Source organism: Penaeus monodon, chromosome 5 (assembly GCF_015228065.2).
Source record: "Penaeus monodon isolate SGIC_2016 chromosome 5, NSTDA_Pmon_1, whole genome shotgun sequence".
NCBI lineage: Eukaryota > Metazoa > Arthropoda > Malacostraca > Decapoda > Penaeidae > Penaeus > Penaeus monodon.
This window is the reverse complement of record NC_051390.1, coordinates 49,791,911-49,799,410: the sequence shown is the minus strand read 5'-3', so window position 1 is coordinate 49,799,410 and position 7,500 is coordinate 49,791,911.

The window sequence follows — 7,500 nt, the reverse complement described above, 5'->3', positions numbered from 1 at the left end:
TTCGAAGTTTTAGTTACATATTAGTTACAACTTTGCGAGATTATCGAATCCCATTCAAACCTTATTCGTCGTTAATCGGAGCGAAGATGAGAGAGAGAGATTAAAGAGATAATTGATTTATGAATGGGAATAATGTACAAAGAGGGATAATAAGTGTGCTTAGAGGGCAAAGTGTGATTGATGTTACTGTCACGGACATACGAACGGACGTGCAGATACACGCTAGCTCATAATTACATGTACGTAATCACGCTCATAAATAGAGAGAAGGGAGATTTAAAAAAATGAACAGAATATACTGTTGTCACATAAGAGAGGGAAGATGGAGAAGAGAAGAAAGAAGAAAATAAAACACAGAGTATCATCACAAACACTTTATTTATGCCCAAACCAAGCCCATACCATACCATTATCATACTCATACTAAACCCGCACCATACTTACACCATACCCGCACCATACCCATACCATATCCGCACCATACCCATACCAGACCCACACAGTACCTAAACCATACCCGCACAATACCCATCCCATACCCGCATAATACCCACACAGTACCCGCATAATACCCACACAGTACCCGCACAGTACCCATACCACACCACTCAGTCAAAAAAAAACGAAAATAGAGCTTGTCCGGAGAGGCAGCCGAGGCTCCTCACTGCGTCTTAATGTGTCCGAGGGGGGAGGGGGGGAGGGGGGGAGGGAGAGGGGGAACATTCACTTGGCTTAGGCGGGGGAGAAGGGGGAAGGGGTAGGGGTAGAGGGTGAGGGAGAGGGAGAGTGGGGAGGGGTAGGAGGAGGGGGTAGGATGGTGGTTCTCACGAATTGCTTGATTTGAGGATCACCGGGTAAGAAGTTATTTTTATTATTCTTATTTATTTATTTATTTATTTATTTATTTATTTATTTATTTATTTATTTATTGCAGGGGTGGTGTGTGTTCAATTCTATATTATTGTTTTTGGTATATTTATTATTATTTTGTTGGTTTTATTGACGCCTTCGTCATCATCGTTGTTGGTATTGTTATTGATGTTGTTATTTCTTCCCATCATCTTTTTCATCTTCTGTATCTTTATCACCATTATCTCTTTTCTTCCTCTTCCCACTCACTTTGCGCAATGAAGTGTATTTAACTCGCCATGTTTTCAATGCTCTCAAGGTGTATTATTCACGAGGGGAAGTTAAAAGGAATGATTTCTAGAGGCTGATTATCAATTCAAATTCACGGCGGCAAGGTCTGTTTCATTTCCTGTTTTCTCCCGCTTTCCCTCTCTTTTTATTCATTCATTTGTTTATTTATTTATTTATTTATTTATTAGTATTATCGGTGCTATCGTCATTTTTGATTTTCATCTAGGATTATTTATACTTTTTATATGACTTTCGAAAAGGATTTTTTAAAATTAGCATGTACTACTGTCATTTTTTTTTTTCAATTATCCTATATTTACCAAATTGATAAGAATGCTATTATCTAACTCGCTCCTTTTCTTTAATAGGTACGAAAAGATATATATTTCAGTTTAATTTTATTTCCACGACCTTTGCGAGGGGGGTGGGGGGGGTGGGGGTCCGAAGAAAAGATCTTGGAGCCGTTCGCTTCGGCCTCCCTCCTCCCTCGTCCATTAATCTTGGCCTTTCCCTTTCCCCTCTCTCTCTCTCTCTCTCTCTCTCTCTCTCTCTCTCTCTCTCTCTCTCTCTCTCTCTCTCTCTCTTTCTCTTTCCTCTCTCTCTCTCTCTCTCTCTCTCTCTCTCTCTCTCTCTCTCTCTCTCTCTCTCTCTCTCTCTCTCTCTCTCTCTCTCTCTCTCTCTCTCTCTCTCTCTCTCTCTCTCTCTCTCTCTCTCTTGCTCGCTCGCTTGTTGTCTCTTTCTTGTTCTTTCTCGCTTGCTGTCTCTCTCTCTTTCTTCTTCGTTTGTTTCTCGCTTGTTCTCTGTCTTTCTCTTTTACTCTCTCTTTCTTTCTCTCTCTCTTCTCTGTCTGTCTGTCTGTCTGTCTTGTTATTTTTTTTCTTTATTTTCTTATCATTTTACTTCCATTCATTTCTTTTTATTTCTTCTTCCTCCTTCCCTTCTTCATTACCATCATCATCGTCATTATTATCATTACTGTAGTCGTTGTGGGTTGTTGTTATTATTATTATTATTATTATGATGATGATGATGATGATGATGATGATGATGATGATGATGATGATGATGATGATGATGATGATGATGATTTCTATTAATTTTATCATCATCATCATCATCATCATCATCATCATCATCATCATCATCATCATCATCATCATCATCATCATCATCATCTCTCCTCCCCTCCCTCCCATCTCCCTCCCTCCCTCCCTCCCTCCAGATATCATTACGTCTCGTCAAGGCAAGTGTTGTATGGCGTATCGGGCCCACCTTTTGGGCGTGAATGTACACAAACGAGACGACAATGCCGCCCACGCTCCGATTGGGATTGGGGAGGAACAGATTCGGCGGGCGGCGCTTTCCCCTCGGCTCTCCTAATCATTCGCCGGACAGATCTGAGCGGCGATTGGGAATGGGGGGGGGGGGTCGGGGGGGGGGGTTGCGGTCCAATCACGGTCTCTTCATCTCGCCGTTTATGCCGTTAATGATGCTGTGATTGGCACCTCGATAACTTGTATCTGATTCTCGTGTTTGTGTATATATTTCTCCTTCTCGTTTACATTTTCCGTCGGCGTTCCGAAAAAGGGAAAGATCCTATAAGGAAAATCCGTTCTGGGGGATTTGGGAGTTAATGGATAGTGGGTGAGAGATTTTCGCGTTTGGAAATACGTTTTATGCGGTAGAAAGTGGATTCGCGCTTTGCTATCGCGGATCTGATGGATATCCGCATGGCTATTGTTATCAGGATGACATTCGCTGATGGGCTGACATTAAAAGCTTATGGATCGATAGATTAAAAATAGACAGATCAGTGAATGGATAGATGAACGAGAAAGTAAAACAAAAGTACGAGTCACGTCAACACTGACGATTACGGTCATGTCAACGAAGCCAATGAAAGGGTCTGGAGAGCCTCGTTAAAGTCACGTTATAATTATTCTTTTCATAAACAGTAGTTAGTGGGTGCAATCGCGTTGAATCTCGAGGCGGACCACTTTTATCATGTTATAATTGTCCTTCGATGTTGATTGGTCCTTCCGGTTGTGCAACATACAGGTGCAGTCACATCAGCTGATGTTGCAGACTCATGGCACAAAGTCTTTTCTCTCGGTCTGGTCTGGTCTCTCTCTCTCTCTCTCTCTCTCTCTCTCTCTCTCTCTCTCTCTCTCTCTCTCTCTCTCTCTCTCTCTCTCTCTCTCTCTCTCTCTCTCTGTCTCTCTCTGTCTTTCTCTGTCTCTCTCTCTCTCTCTCTCTCTCTCTCTCTCTCTCTCTCTCTCTCTCTCTCTCTCTCTCTGGTCCCAGGGCGTCGTAGGACCGCTGATTGCGCAGGGCGATTGGATTTTGTTATCGGTGACGTCATCGGTGACATGAACATTATCCCTTGATTTTCTGAGATCCGGAGAAAGTGGAATGTTGCTACGCTGTGTGTGGGAAGGTTAGTGGGGGAATGGCTGCAGATGCGGAGTATTTACAGTGTTGAAGATGGATTAACGATCTCCCTGTCTCTGTCCGTCTCTGTCTCTCTATCTTTCTCTTTCTCTGCCGTTCTCTTTCTCTCTCTCTCTCTCTCTTCTCTTCTCTTCTCTTCTCTTCTCTTCTCTTCTCTTCTCTTCTCTTCTCTTCTCTTCTCTTCTCTTCTCTTCTCTTCTCCTCTCTCTCTTCTCTCCTCTCCTCTCCTCTCTCTCTCCTCTCTCTCTCTCTCTCACTCTCACTCTCTCTCTCTCCTCTCCTCACTCTCTATCTCTCGCTTCCTCTCTCGTATCTCTCTCTCTCTCTCATCTCTCTCTCTCTACTCGTCTTCTCATTCTCTTATCGCATCCTTCCGATCCAATCTGGTGATTCGTACGCACTTTACTTCTCTCTCTTCTTTTGAACTCATTAGATTATGAGGGAATCACTTGCGGAATTGGTGTGATGGTACGGTACGCCGACGTTTACTTTCTTTTTCGAATACTTTAGATCGATTGGTGTGATTGGTTAGCAGTTTATTTTTTTTTTGTAATTATTTGTTTTTGGTGGGGGGGAGGGGGATTTTTTTTTATTATTTCGTTGGTTTTATATTTTTGTTTATTTTTGATTTATTGTTTGGTTGATTGTTTTAAATTCTGTGATAAGGATGTCATCATCAGTATCAAGTTGTTTAAAAGACCAAAAACATTTTCGTAAAGGAGGACAAGAATCATGAAAAAAAAAGCAAATGAATAGAAAACAAAACAACAATTATGCATTTTCTAAAATTTTCCACCAAATCCTGCATTCACACTATTTTTAACTTAGCCGTCGCATATCCCTTTAAAACGACGACAGACAATACTCGCACGTCAGGAATATAAACAAAGCCTCGGGGTGATCCATGTAAACAATGACTCTTAAAGGTCGTGGTAAGCAAAGTCCACTACAAGACCTCGGGCTAAATGAGCAAAATATATAGTGGCCAAACACGTGGCCTGAATAGGTAAGATGTGGGATCGAGGGTCGTATCCTGTGTGTGTGTTTGTGTGTGTGTGTGTGTGTGTGTGTGTGTGTGTGTGTGTGTGTTTGTCTTGTTGCTATTTCTCTCTCTCTCTCTCTCTCTCTCTCTCTCTCTCTCTCTCTCTCTCTCTCTCTCTCTCTCTCTCTCTCTCTCTCTCTCTCTCTCTCTCTCTCTCTCTCTCCCTCCCTCCCTCCCTCCCTCCCTCCCTCCCTCCCTCCCTCCCTCCCTCCCTCCCTCTCTGTCTCTATCTATCCATCTATCTTTCTGAGTGGAGGGGGCGGGGGGAGGGACCCTTGGGAGGGAAGGGTTAGGAACAGGATCCCTGGTTGTCGCTGGTCGGTAAGTAGGTTAGTCCTCGCGTCTGTTTAGGGGATAATCACGTTTAGGGGAAGTTTTCTGTCTTCTTGTGGACGACTATTCGCACAGTTAGTTTTCGATTGGGTTGTTGGCTATCGAGCGGCGGTATTGAGATTCAGTATTCTGGGTGTGTTGTGATTGCCGAGCGTAAGTGTAAGCCATGGAGGGATTAGGCAGGACTTCCGGAAGGGTTTGTGTCTGTGTGTGGATGAGAGTGGGAGTTGACAGCATCAGCCGTTGGTAGCGTAAGCAGTGGGCGTGAGAGCAGCGCCGCGCAGCCCAGGTCCTGTTTCTCTGGCAGCTTCACCCTAAACAGGAAATGTGCCATAACCACTGCGCGTTTATATGCACCGTCCCCGCGCGCCCTCTGGGGTCTGAGGCCAGCGCCGAGCTCAGCCCGGGCGCCCCAGAGGAAAGAAGGGCTGCGTAACCCTTGCCCGTGTAATAATAAAAGAACTCGTGTAGTCGCCGCCAGGAGCAGAGAGCCCAGAGTAAGGGTCGCCCGGGGCAGCTGTAGCGCGGGCCGTGCGTGGGGAGAGGCCTAGGGCGCCCCCCGGCCCTAGCGGGTTGCCCTGAGCGGGGAGGCAATAACCCGGGGATAACGTGGGCCATAAACGCCAGGAAGGGTCGGCATGGAAACTCTTTACTGCGCGATGCTCATATTAGTGCCCGAGATAGACGGGGGAGGCGAGGGCGGCGATGGCAGGCGGTGATAGGCGCCGTTCGGGAGGGACAGGGGTGGAGGTGGGGGTGGAGAGGGAGGTGGAGGAGGAAGGTGAGGGAAGAGATAAAGCAAGGCAAGAAAGGTAAAGGACGTGGTAATGGAAATAGAACGTGGGGAGTGGAAGGGAAAGAAAGAGAAAGTTGGGAAGGAGATGTTTTGATGATGCGCTTTCAACTGGTTTAGTGTTTTGTATTGGGTGCTTTATAAAGGGAAGAGACAAAATTAAATCCCACCCTTTCCTAGCATTTTCATCTGTTATCAGTAAAACATACGAGGTATTACGCTATTTTACATACACTCGAGATCTATATTCTTCCATTTCCATATTATCGTTTGCCTTGCTATAAGAACATTGTTTCCATTTTCATTACTCACAAAGCGTCAAATCTACCGACCAGAGACCGGAAGGTTAACCCACCCTGGATTCTCGTAGGCTTAATACCGCATCGGGTTTACTCCAAACGCATACGTGTTTGCTGGGATAATCCGTCGGAGTGTAGCCCAATAAAAGGGATTTATCCAATAGGGGATTATCCTAGCCATTAAGAGCCTTTCGTAACATCACATTTGAATGGACGGACTGCAGGTGTGACGCGCTGGAAATTTTTGTTAGATTTGAAAATAATGTCGAGAATGTGTAAAAGAAGAAAGTGCATGAATAAGTAATGAGACTGGAAAATGGGGTTGAAATGGAAAATAAGAAAATTTAAATAGATAGGATACAATTGTAGGATTCAAAAGATGCATATATACTCAAGTACATAATGGAAAAGTATAGATGGAAATACGATAGAACAAGGTCGCTAAAATCAGCTTGATTAATAACCTCCCGGGTGACTTAGAGACATCAACGAGTTCAAAGGAAATTATCCGAATATTCCACCGCATAATAGAAGACAGAACAATATTTATAAGATATGACGTCAGTATACATGGTGATAGAGTTATTGCACTTGTCAGCTCTTAGCATACATTATTACTAACGCGTCAGTTTGTAAGAGAATTTGTATTTGGGGAGATATATAAACCTTGTGCATAAGACGTGACTATGGCGTCAGTGTTTACACAGGCCGATCCGGAGGTCGCTTACATCGCAGCTAGGCCTATGACTCACGCCCTTAACGGATAGTAAATTTTATGACGTTGATTATATGTAATCCTTGTAATTGCTGCATTTTGTTCACTTTTTTCTGTAGAGAGGGGCCGTAAATATAGTTTTTTAAAGTCATTACAAAGATCTCGACGCTGATAATGAACGATAAAATCTATAAACGAGGAAATCCGCCAGCCACCTTTGAAAGGGATTCCGCTCCTATCCTGACGCCCCGAGAGGATTTGAAGCTTTTTTCGGGCGTTCGTGAATAGGCTCTTGAACGTTCGCTGTCACTGGGGTCGCTGTGTTTGCGTCCTGGCCTCTTGTTGTGGCATGAGAGGGAGATTAGTTTTGCTCGTGAGGATTTTTTTCCCTTAAGGGCGATTTTCGTGTGTTGTGAATGGGATCTGTCTGTTCGTCTGCCTCTGGTTGTTATCTTTTCTGGTTTTCGAATTGCAAAGTGTTATCGCGATTCTCCTTGGCATGTTTTTGTGGCATGGGTACTAATGGTATTTATTACATCACCTCTTCTTGTCCTTCTAAGTCCCTTTTCCTTCCTTGACCTTGTATCCTCCGTTATCTTCTACACCTCTTTTTTTTACCCTGTCTTCTCTTCCTTTTTGTCTCCGTCTCTACATAATCTCTCCTTATTCCTTCCCCTCCTACCTCTTATCCCTACCTTTCCCCTTTCCTTCGTTCTCTTCTACACCT